The sequence below is a fragment of the Camelus bactrianus genome, chromosome 14 (assembly GCF_048773025.1).
Source record: "Camelus bactrianus isolate YW-2024 breed Bactrian camel chromosome 14, ASM4877302v1, whole genome shotgun sequence".
Classification (NCBI taxonomy): domain Eukaryota; kingdom Metazoa; phylum Chordata; class Mammalia; order Artiodactyla; family Camelidae; genus Camelus; species Camelus bactrianus.
In genome coordinates this window covers 7,542,218-7,554,251 of record NC_133552.1, presented here as the reverse complement: position 1 = coordinate 7,554,251, position 12,034 = coordinate 7,542,218, and the positions used below count along the sequence as shown (strand labels likewise).

Below are 12,034 nucleotides of genomic sequence, written 5' to 3'. Positions count from 1 at the left end.
GTGGTTGGGATGGTTAGTGAGGAGAAATAGGTGGAGCACAGAGGATTTTTAGGGCTGTGAAAAATACTCTGTATTATACTGTAAGGATGGATATATGTCAGTACATTTGTCCAAATCCATAGAGTGTACAACACAAAGAATGAACTCTAATGCAAACTACAGGTTTTGATATGTCAATGTGGGCTTATCAATTGTAATAATTATGCCACTCTGGTAGGGGATAATGATAATGGGGGAAGCTATGCATGTGTAGGGGCAAGGATTACATGGGAAGTCTCTATAACTCCTCTGAATTTTGCTCTAAACCTAAAATGTCTCTAAAAATAATCTTTATTTAAAAATTTATAATAGCCTATAATGATAAAGACTATGAAAAGGAATATATGTATATATATATACATATGTATATATATATACACACACATATATAACTGAATCACCAAGCTGTACACCAGAAACTAACACACAACGTTGTAAGTTGACCATACGTCAATTTAAAAACAAATAAATGAAAAAAGTGCTTGCTTCGGCAGCACATATACTAAAATTGGAAAGATACAGAGAAGATTGGCATGGCCCTTGTACAAGGATGACACACATGGATTTAAAAAAAAGAAAAAATTAGATAAATAGCACTGTGTATATATATTATGCATCAATATAAAGTTAAAATATAAATGCAAATAAATAACAATGACATAAAATGATTTTTTAGAAAAAAATAAATAATGATATCTAGAATTAGTTTCAACATAATACAGAAGGGAGAAAAAGTGGATGGAGTATGTATGAAACAAGACTGACCCCAAGCTGAAAATTGTTGAAGCTGGATGATGGACACAAGACAGTTCATTACACTCTTCTGTCCACTTTTGTATATATTTAAAATATTCTACAATAATGTGTTTTTAAGTGTCCAGACTTTAAAATTTTGGCATATATTGCCAAACTGCTCTCCAGAAAAATTGTTCCAATTTTTACCTTACCAGTGGTGTAAATGAACATCCATACATACCAGTATTAATGTATTTTTATAAAAACAAAACTAGAGATAATGACATCAGTGAATATCTTAATTCATACATCAATTCGTTTTGAGTTTTTGCTTCGTACAATGTTATGAAGTCCTGCCCATGAGTATTCTGCAGTTAAATCTTTGATCGTTTGGCTGTCACAGGTCTGTCCCAGGCTCCCTTTGGGCTCTACCAGGGATAGGGTATCAATCAGTGTGAACTGACCCATTCTACCCCTTGGCATTAGTAAGGGAGACTCCCCAGCTCCCTCTCCTTATCAGATAAATACAAAAGTGACTTTGTTTCAGGGATTTTCCTGTTAATAATTATAAGGAAAACAGAATTAACAAAGGGACCACTCTATAGGTTTCATTTACCCAGTGTCACAGTGATGTCCCTTGGTGTGTGTAGCTACAGTGTCCCTTCTGCAATGGCCACCAGATGACCACAGATGACCTCAGTCCTGTCCTATTTCCACTTACAGATCCAGGCTGTAGGTGGGCAGGGGTCATTTTTCCCCAAAGGCTCTTTTGCCCAACACAGGTATCAGAAGAAGGAATTTCCCCAGAGTAACTGAGGATGATTCCAAAGTGAAATGTTTCCCACCAAAGGACTGGAAAAAAGCAAGCTGCAAGAACATGTGTAGAGGATGATTCCATTCTGTGAAAAGAAGGGGCAGAAAGAAAAGCAGCATCAAGGGGGAAACCCCATATATGTGTGTATATATTTGGACAAACAGGGAGAATGTGAAAGGAGATATTCTGTGATATTAACATTGGTTACCTCAGAGGATTTGGGCAAAGTGAGGGCTGGACGATAGATGATTAGCATTTTCGTTATGTATCTCTGTATTTTTTCAAGTGTTTGTTTGTTTAATTGAAGTATACTTGATTTACAATGTTGTATGTTATATTATTGATATATATATATATTCTTTTCCATTATGATTTATTACAAGATACTGAATATAGTCCCCTGTGCTATACAGTAGGACCTTGTTGTTTATCTATATTATATATAGTAGTTTGTATTTGCTAATCCCAAACTCCTAATTTATCCCTCCCCCACCCCCTTTCCCCTTTGGTAACCATAAGTTTGTTTTCTGTGTTTGTGAGTTTTTTTCTGTTTTGTAAATAAGTTCATTTGTGTCATGTTTTTTAGATTCCACATGTAAGTGATATACACATACACCTGTGTACTTTTCACTTGTTACAGTGAATATATATTACGTACATTTTTTACAGGTTCAATTATATTTTATGGCATTTTTTGTAGTGATCAAACAAAAATTTTATAATTTTTACATGAACACATTCAAATCCTCCTTAAGTTAAATTTATCACATATTCTCTACAAGATACACTTCTCCTATAAGTTTAGAGCCAACATAGTTATGCTTAAGTATCTGGCTCTGGTTCTTATTAGCTCTATGACCCTGAGCAAGTAACAGTTATGAAACCCTTCAGAGTCTCAGTTTTTTGGTTTGTAAAATAGGGATGACAATAGCACCTACTTCATAGGATTGTTCAGGAAATTCAATGAGTCAATTATGTAATGTATTTAGAATAGTGTTTGGCACAGAGTAAGTACTATGTTAGCTACTTTTAAGCTCTCTGGGTTGAGAACCCATCATTTATGAATGTAGATTACTGTACAAAAGCTGAGGCTTTTGAAATAAATTATTATTTATTGCCATAGTACTAAAAATATCCATAGAAATATATTTGAACAAATGCACATTAAACTGCTAGGTACTCTGAATTTTAGGTAATATGCTATCTATAACAATTTTAATAAAAGCTTGACTATTTATTAGGATGTTTAAACTATAATAAAAGGAAGTTCCCAGGTTATAGTGTATAAATAATAAACATGGAGTAAAAGAGGCAGCAAGAACACTTTTACGTGAAAATCAAATCTGTCACAAGAGAACATCACTGAGAGTTAAGGATTAGAAAATGGTCCAGTACTGTGGGAGGGGACTAGGGAAGGACCCTGGTGTGCAGAGATGTGGATGTGCTGAGGAAGCCACGGTAGGTAGGCTTGGTACTGTCTCCTAGAACACTTTACCAGATTCTTCACAACCAGGCAAAAGACACTGCCCACAGACTATTTTCCCTCCATAAATAAACAGGTCTTCTCTCTTTCAATGTCCTGAGGAGCATGGCTTCTCTTTTCTTCAGCCCTCACCTCTTCACCAAGACTCTTTCTCCATCTGCCCCTTGCTTGTTCTATGGCATTCCTCACTCTCAACAACAGTGTCAACTGCCACTGTCCCCTTCCCTAAAGCCCCCTTCTGGGGCACTTCACTATGTGTGTCCCCTATTCCTTGTACTGTGCAGTTCTCAAATAACAACATAACTCAAAGACTATTCTATGTCAATACAGAAAGAACTTCCTCATTCTTTTTTCTGCTACATAATATTCCATCATGTGACTGTACCATAACTGTGTAGTAAGTCCTCAATTGATGGACATTAATTTGTTTCTAAATATTTCTTTTCTTTTTGCTAACTCTACATTTTTTCCTTTAATTTTTTAAAATTGAAGTATAGTTGATATACACCTAATCTTTTCTTCTTAATGTCAAGACTTGGTTTGAGTTTCTTGTTTTTCTCATTTTATATTTTTCCCCTGGAGCATCTCATTCAATTAAGGCTTTATTGATCATTAGGCACTAGGCAGCTGACAAACAAGTTATCTCCTCCTGCCTTTTTTCCTGAACTTAAGTCACACATTCCCAACTGCCTAATAGGAATCTCCTTTAGAAGAATCCACTCCTTCAAACTAAGCATATCTAAAATTGAAAATAATCCTCCCCTCCCATGCCATCCTGCCTTGTGTTAATTTTATTTGGGATGCATAGCATTTATTCACAATTCTCCTCACTTACATGCACATACCCGTGGTGCCGTTGCCATGGTTGTGATGTTTTGTTATTCAGTCTACAACCAACTACCATCCCACAAACAAAAAATAGAGTTGTACAGTTGGATGGTTGGATGGAGATATCCAAGAGATCATTGGATGGAATGTGTGAGCATTTAACGTTGAAATGCCATTTGAGGTATACCCTCCATGTTATCACTGAGAACCTTCAGAAAATGTTCTTATAAGTTCCATATGGATCATTTTTAGAGACCTAGCCAACCTGAGGAAATCAAAATCAATTGGTAACAAGAGTGAGGTTTCTGAAACTGGAACAGCCTGTTAATTTAGCATAGACAACCTCAATGCCAACAGCAAGAGGGAATCTCCTTGTCTTCAGGTCTAAGGCATGACACCAATAATATGTAACGTTACAACTCTATATCTCTTCCCCTTGGCCCCACCAAATAAAGACAATGCTTGTTCAGGAGAAGATGGTAGTCACAGCACCAGAATGTTACAAGAAAGTAAACGAGTGCAAGAACCCTAGAATGAACTGCATCAGAAGCACCAGCAGCATCTTGCTGAGGAGAAACATTGAGGCAGCACAGAAATAAGGTAAATATAGATGCAGGAGTCAAATGAGAGCAGAAAGATGCTGGATAAAAGAGTGTGCTAGGAGCCTAGCACTTTCTAAGTTTTTAATTACATACATGCCTTTATTATAAATGATTGTCTAATTTTTCATCTTCCACAAATTAGTTTAAACACATTGGGTGAGGATTTTAGTTTCCAGAGAGAATCCTGTATTGGACTATCTACGGCTTAGTGGAATGTAAAAACCAGGGTTTATCTTCCAGTTTAAAATAAAAGTCAGGAAGGATTCCACAAAAGGACCAGACATTTCGAGAAATTTCTGGGAAGATATAAAGCTGATAAGATTGACTAAATAGAGTTAATAAACCATCCAGTAAACTACACATATTTAAAGTATACAATTTGGATGTTTTAACATACATATTTCAGTAATTCCTGATTAGAAGCATAAAAGGCATCATGCATAGAATTAATAAAAATTTGTAGGGGTGGGGAGAGGATATAGCTCAAGCACTAGAGCACATGCTTAGGCATGCATAAGGTCCTGGGTTTAATCCCCAGTACCTCCTCTAAAAATAAATAAATAAATAAGTAAACCTAATAACATCCCCCACAAAAAAATTTTTTTATAAAGAAAGAAGTCCCCCAAAGTAGCTTTCTACAGGAAGTGCTTTGATAACTCAAAAAAAAAAAAAAGTATTGCTAAAAAAAAAAATTGTGGGAATCAATTACATTCCATGAAATAAAACTATACAGTATTTTACTTCATAAATTAATTCTTTCACCCAAACCCCTGAAATTTCCTATTCTAGATATAAAAATTACCAAATGCAGATTTTCTTTACAAATAGGATAAAAATCATATGGCTTTGTAGCAAAACAGTTTTATTTTAAGAAAATCTTCTTTAGGGTTCATTGAAGAGAATTGCTTACTTCTTCCATTTTTGGGTATCATTTTATTTGTGTGAAGTCTGGTATGCCACATCCATTTTTAGTTTTGGGTTTTCTGTGAAGACTGACAGAAAGATGAGTGGGGGCAATAATGAACATCACCAGAGAATGTACTTGTTAGAAGATGTAATGGCAGGCAGACTAAGGCCTGGACCAACTGGAGAAACTGGCTGGCCCCTGCCTTGGCCTCATTACACCTGTATCTTTACTACCTTCCCTGCTGTTACCCCTGCTAGGGAAAAACTTTTCTCTTTAGGATTTACTCACACTGTCATTTTCAGGAACAAGTGCACTTAGCACCATAAGGAAATACATTGTTTTCTTATTTACAAAATGCCTCCTAGTATCATTTTGGGGGCGGGCAACACAAGTCAGGCAAGATAAATGAACTGGGGTTTGGCTTAAGACCTGTTGTGAATTGTCTAGTTTATTTTCAAATACTTCAGCATAAACAATGTGATATCATTGTGTGTGTATTAGTTTAAGTCAACATCATAAGGGTTAGTGTGTACCCTACTCAGGAATATATATATTTTAGAGATGGTTAGCTAATATTTAATAATAGGGTTAACATTCCATAGATGACTACTATATCCACTTTAGCTCTATTCACCTCTGATCAATGCCAGTTTTGTTAATTAGTATACTTGATACTAGAAGCAAATTTTTATTGATGTGTTTAGCAGTGTTCAAGATGTATATGTAAATATAGAGAGATAGGCGTGTTGAAATATAGAAACAATCCTCACCCTTATAATAACAGGGCATCCTTTGAACTGGTATGAAGTTTTATTCTGAAAAAGTTTGTGTTCAGCTACTAATTTGGAAAATTCCTACTACAGTAATCTATAAAGTAACTGAATTCACCTCTATTGTTGGTTCCAATTAACTCATCATGCAAATTGTTTAGCACATTTAAAGGACAAAATTGGGACTTCATCATAAAAGTGTTGTTACTTTGTTTTGTGACACTTTGCTAATAAATGTCTGTATATGTGGCAAAATTTAGTCTGGAATTTGCTTTCTTTAAAACCTGGTAGCAAAGTTGTGGCAAGGAGCCATACATAACCCTCCTCTATCTCTAGGCATTGGTGGCTACTTTGGGCAAAAAGGAACTCAGTAATTATGAACGACTAATTTGGCATGGGTCCATTCCTAAGATCCATCTATGAGGATGGAACAGGGGCTGGAAGAAATGATAGACTTAAGGCATGGGCCTAACTATAAAGGTAGAGCCAAGAGAACCAGTGTGGGTATCACCAGAAAATGTTGAGAAACCAGGAGAAAATGATCCTATCAATTTTGAGTTTGTAACAACCAAGGTGGAAAGGCTAAACACAGTAAGAACTGTATATGTGACAAAAAGAAAAGATGGCTTCAAAGTGTTGGTAAATTCTCCTTTTGCAAACATGAATAATTTCAAAAGTGAAGATAACAGGAGGACCCTAAAAGTAACCAATGTATAACACAGGAAACATTCTAGTAGGCTAAATTTTTTTTATTACTATATACAGAAGTTCAAAGATGGTGCACACCAAGGGTAGTCCTGATTTATATAAATATTAATGGGAAAGTAAAAGACTTGCATGAACAAAAAATGTGAGGTGAGCAAAATATGGCTTGTTAGGTATATTTAGAGAAGGAAGATTGTAGGAGACTGGGAAAGTGGGACTCCCTCATCTATTTTGCTTCTAATTTCTGCTTCAGTGACTAATCTTTGACACAAAAACCTGACTAAGATATGACAAAAAAAATTACAAACCAACATCACTTATAAATGAAAAAATCCTAAGTGAAATATAGTGAACAATCTCCAGTACTACCTTAAGAAAACAATGTGTTATGACCACTTGAGATTTATAACAAATTTGAAAGCATGGTTCAATATTAGGAAATATTAAGATAATTCCCCATATTAATATGTCTAGTTGCTGAAAAACACTTCAACAAAATTCAACACTCATTGCTAATAAAAACTCCAGAGAAAATAGGAAAGGATGGATACTTTGCAACATGAATATATACGATACAGGCACATCTCGTTTTATTGCACTTTATGTGGATACCGTGTTTTTTACAAATTGAACGTTTGTGGCAACCCTGCACCGGGCAAGTTTATTGGTGCCATTTTCCCAACAGCATTTGCTTACTTTGTGTCTCTGTGTCATATTTTGGTAATTCTCACAATAATTCAAACTTTTTCACTATCATGTTTGTTATGATGATCTGTGATCAGTAATCCTTGATGTTACTATTGACATTGTTTCAGGGCACCCATGAACTGCACCCATATAAGATGGTGAACTTAATCAATAAATGTTGTGTGTGTTTTGACTGCTCCATGAACCAGCTCCTCCCCCTTCTCCCCCCTCTCCTGGGGCCTTCGTATTCCCTGAGACACAGTAATATTGAAATCAGGCCAATTAGTGACCCTACAATGGCCTCTAACTGTTCAAGTGAAAGGAAGAGTTGCACACCAGCCACTTTAAATAAAAAGCTAGAAATGATTAAGCTTAGTGAAGAAAGCATGTTGAAAGCTGGGGTAGACCAAAAGCTAGGCTTCTTGTAACCGTTAGCCAATTTGTGATTGCAAAGGAAAAGTTATAGAAGGAAAGTAAAAGTGCTACTCCAGTAAACACATGAATAATAAGAAAGCAAAACACCTTTAGGATGGGTGATATTATGGATATCACCATATGGATATATGGATAAAGTTTTAGTGATCTAGATAGAAGATCAAACCAGCCACAGCATTCCCTTAAGCCAAAGCATACGCCAGAAAAATGCCCTAACTCTTAAATTCTATGAGGGCTGAGAGAGGTGAGGAAGCTGTAAAAGAAAAATTTGAAGCTAGCACAGGTTGGTCTGTGAAGTTTAAGGAAACAAGCCCCCTCCATAACATATGTATACATATAAAAAGAGATAGGAGAAAGGGTTCAGAGATAGGGAGACCATGATATTTCTCTGAATATAACTTTCTGTATGGTTTTGACTTTTGGAAGCATATTATTCGACATATTCCAAAAGTAAAATGAAATCATCAATAATGGAAGGAAAAATTAACCAGAAATAGAAACAAATGAACTCAAGTGTATTTCAAATGACCAATATAAACCCACCAAACTTGGATAGAGTGGGATAAGAGAAGTAATCCAAGTCATCTTTACACGTAGTACTTTGACTTTCAACCCTCAGCCTAAGGAAGAAAAACTACAAATATGGGCTTAAACCGTTTTTAGTAGATTTACTTATGTAACTATGTGAATGTAGCAATGCTGAAACTATTTTAAGTGCAATGCAGTATTAGGCAAGTAAGTAAATGTGCTGTTAGGAAACAAGATTCTCACTGCTGAAAAAGGCAGATATAAGTATGAAATGGGGACGACAACAAAGAACAGTGGAATTTTATAGGAATCCTAAGTATCAATACTTATGATTTCTAATTTGGGAAAAAAATCGATTTCCCCTCTCCCTTACTTCTGTCTACTGAGAGAACCTAAAAGCAATAAGAACCCAATTTAAATAAAGAGCCTTAGTGCCAAGGTCTTAACTTCTAAATATCATTCTCCAATAAAAAATAAAAGAAACCAAGACTTTTGGAGAATTTTTTGATTCCAGGGAAGGAATAATGAATGTACAAGATGAGCCTAGAAAATCTTACTGTGCCACAAAGTAAGGAAGTACTCAATGTGCAGGTCAAAAAGAGTCAACCCGAAGCTGACCAAATTCCAGATAATTTGAGCATCAAAGCAAATAAGGACGGAAGAGAAGAAACAAATCTCCCATGCAGAAGAATTCCAAATAAATTACATAAATATTTTACCCCAATGAAGGGGCAGCATTTGAGAAATGTGCGCTGTGCACAGTGACTTCCTTCCAAGGAGTACAGTATGGAAAGGGGAAAGAAGAGTAACTTCGTGGTAGAGAAATCTGACAAACACTACTTTAGCCAGGTTATCAAATTCAGTATAAACAATGATAAATTATACTTGCTATAATGTAATGAAATGCCACTTCTCTCTGTGGTTTTCCTCTCAAAAACCTATAACCCCAGTTTAATCTAGAAAAGCATCAGATAAATTCGAATAAAAGAGCATCCTACAAGGTACCTGACCAGTTTTCCTCAAAATTGCCAAGGTCATCAAAAACAAGTAGAGTCTGAGAAAATGTCACAGCGAAGAATAGCCTAAGGAGAAATGACAACTCCATGTAATATTGTATCATGGATGGGATCCTGAAACAGAAAGGACATTAGGTAAAAATTAAGGAAATCTGGAAAACTATAGGCTGTAGTTAATACCAACATATTGGTTAGTTATAAGAATGTACCATAATAATGTCAGAGGTTAGTAACAGGGGAAACTGTGTGGGGTCGGGGGATACACAGGAACTCTCTACTCAATTTTTCTCTAAAACTGTCCTAAAAATAGTCTATTAGGTAAGTCTATTTATTATTAATAAATAAACAAATAAGAAAAACAATGGATTATAACTTCTTGAATAAAATGTTCACGTATATTCATACTAATAGTAAGTAAATAAGGAGGGTTTTTCTTGATAGTAGCATCAGGGCTAATAAATGTGGAGGGCTTGAAGGAATTAGGAGGGAAAAATCAGTACTTTGGAAATTTCACTGTAAAAATCAGTTGCAGTAAGAATTATCAACGGACGCAAAACTTCAAGGTAGAGTTTGATTAGGAGAAAGATATTTACTTGGTCTCAAAAGTATCTTTTCACAGATTGCTTATGAGTTGCAAGGGGGAAAACAAACAGTGGAGAAAGTGGACAACACCTTGATCCGGTAATAAAGATTAATATCACTTTAATATGAACAGACACCCTGTGCCTCTGGATGTAATACCTCGAGGAAAGACACAACTTCCCTTATGTAGTTGTTTCAACTGAGGATGCATAACTTGAATCTAATCACGAGGAACCATCAGAGGCCATTGAGAGAATTTGTACTTGAGGAAAATTCTTTCATTTTAAGGGGATGGATTTCTTTGGTGAGCCCTTTTGGTCATAAGGCTGTTAAAAAAACAAATGCAAATATTCCAGACTGATTTTAACTATTAATTAAAACGCTATCGCAACGAATTTATTTAAATACATATGAAGAGATTAGCAGTTTTCCTTTCTGAGACAGGAAAGAATGCAGGTGAGAGAGAGGGTCTAAAGAGGGTGGGGAGAAGTAAGAAGGGACCCTGAGCTGAGGATTGCCACTTTTTCTGTTTGTATTCATATCTAATTTAACACTTATCCAACGCTTATTTTTACCAGGCGCTGTTCTAAGCGCTTTTCACAAATTAATTTTGTAAATGAGAAACTTCAATAAATGGTCATTATTTCCCTTAACAAAACACAATATAAATATATCATGAAGTGATTTTCTCATAAATACTTTTATCTGTTATCAAGGCTCTCCTGCAGTTACTCTTCTTCGATAGAAAAATGAGGCTACAATTATTCGTTTTTCGTTGAAAAGCCGAGACCAAACGTTAAGCCCCCTTTGAAAAACCTTTGTCTCCTAAAAAGACTTTAAAGCATGCACCGAGAGCAACTTATGTCTCTGTTTGAGGTGCCAGGCACTCACAGTCTTTTTTTCCTTTGGGAGCGAAACTCGGGCTACGTCACCACCTTTTTCAGCCGAAGTTTCTATGTCCAAACTACTTCAGAACTAAGAACTAGTTCCGGTTCGAACTAAAAACTATTTCCGGTCTTCGTTTGTTGCCGTTAACCCGTTTGTCAAGCAGTGGATTCTGGGAGGCGCTGGGGTTTCTAGGCCTGGTGTGAACGCCGGACTGCAATTCCCACAATGCCTGGCGCGAACCCGTAATTTCTGCCGGGGTAACTGCGAGGTGGCCGCCATCTTGCGTACGGAGGTGCGGCTTGTTGCTCAGATTCCGAGGGCTGGGCTTTGAGTCTCTCCCGCGTGTCTGCTTTCGCTCGTGTCTCCGCGCTTCTTTCACCTTCTCAGATGTTCGTGTCTTTCTAGAAGAAGGTTCTATTGGGAGGTAAAAGTCAATGCGGAACTGTGGTGTAAGGTGAGTAAACACGACATTTTAAGTGAGGTGGGGTTGTGGTGACGTTTTTCGGTTTCCTCCTTCCATTAGCGACTTGGGTTCTCGCTGGCGCTTGGCTGAACTCTTTAGGTTAGTGGTACATGTAGAAGCCGGGAGTGAACCTTTCAGCCTCGGAACTCACTTAAATTCCTAGACAGAACTTAAACATGTCCTCGTTGGGACGAAGAAACTGGGTGACGCACTTTTGGCCGGGCTGCCCTCTTTGGAGGTCAGGCGGCCTTAGGGTTTGGGTTATGTATAGGCCTCTCTCTGTTAACGCAACTTTCTTGTTCTTCCTTGGGACTTTTCTGCTCTTTCTAATGAGGAAATGAGAAGCTGAGAGGCGGCCTGGGAGGGGGGCTGCGTCCTGGATGACGGCGTTTTTTACAGGTGTATCTTGTTCCAGTCTGTCTAGGGCCTACCTGTATCATTCTAGTCCGTCTCTTTGCCCTTTCTCTTTTCTCTTGTGTTAGAGAGAGGAAGACCAGAGAGCGGGCGGAATGAAGAAGTATTGAATAAAACAATATTTGGATTTTTAATTGT

At 36.7% G+C, this 12,034-nt stretch overlaps 1 protein-coding gene, 1 long non-coding RNA gene and 1 other non-coding gene across 10 annotated transcripts in view; 2 read left to right on the top strand and 1 right to left on the bottom strand.

The window, feature by feature from the left end:
* Positions 1 to 517: 517 nt before the first annotated feature.
* LOC123615839 (U6 spliceosomal RNA) lies at positions 518 to 624 on the top strand. The gene has a single exon (XR_006723657.1). It is a non-coding gene; the product is annotated as a U6 spliceosomal RNA (small nuclear RNA).
* A 388-nt stretch (positions 625 to 1,012) lies between these two features.
* On the bottom strand, positions 1,013 to 11,086 carry LOC123615805 (uncharacterized). The gene is made up of 2 exons (XR_006723547.2): positions 11,023 to 11,086; positions 1,013 to 9,663 (listed from the first exon to the last, which is right to left on the bottom strand). It is a non-coding gene; the product is annotated as an uncharacterized LOC123615805 (long non-coding RNA).
* Positions 11,087 to 11,279: 193 nt separating this feature from the next.
* Positions 11,280 to 12,034, top strand: part of LOC105066223 (NEDD4-binding protein 2-like 2) — an 88,711-nt gene continuing 87,956 nt past the window's right edge. For 5 of the 8 annotated variants that reach the window (XM_074378028.1, XM_074378030.1, XM_074378029.1 and 2 more), the window contains exon 1: positions 11,281 to 11,473. The gene's annotated coding sequence lies outside the window, so the exon portion shown is untranslated. Of the gene's footprint in view, positions 11,474 to 12,034 lie in introns of all 8 variants that reach the window. The other 3 variants (XR_012511646.1, XR_012511645.1, XM_074378027.1) reach the window with 1 other exon arrangement.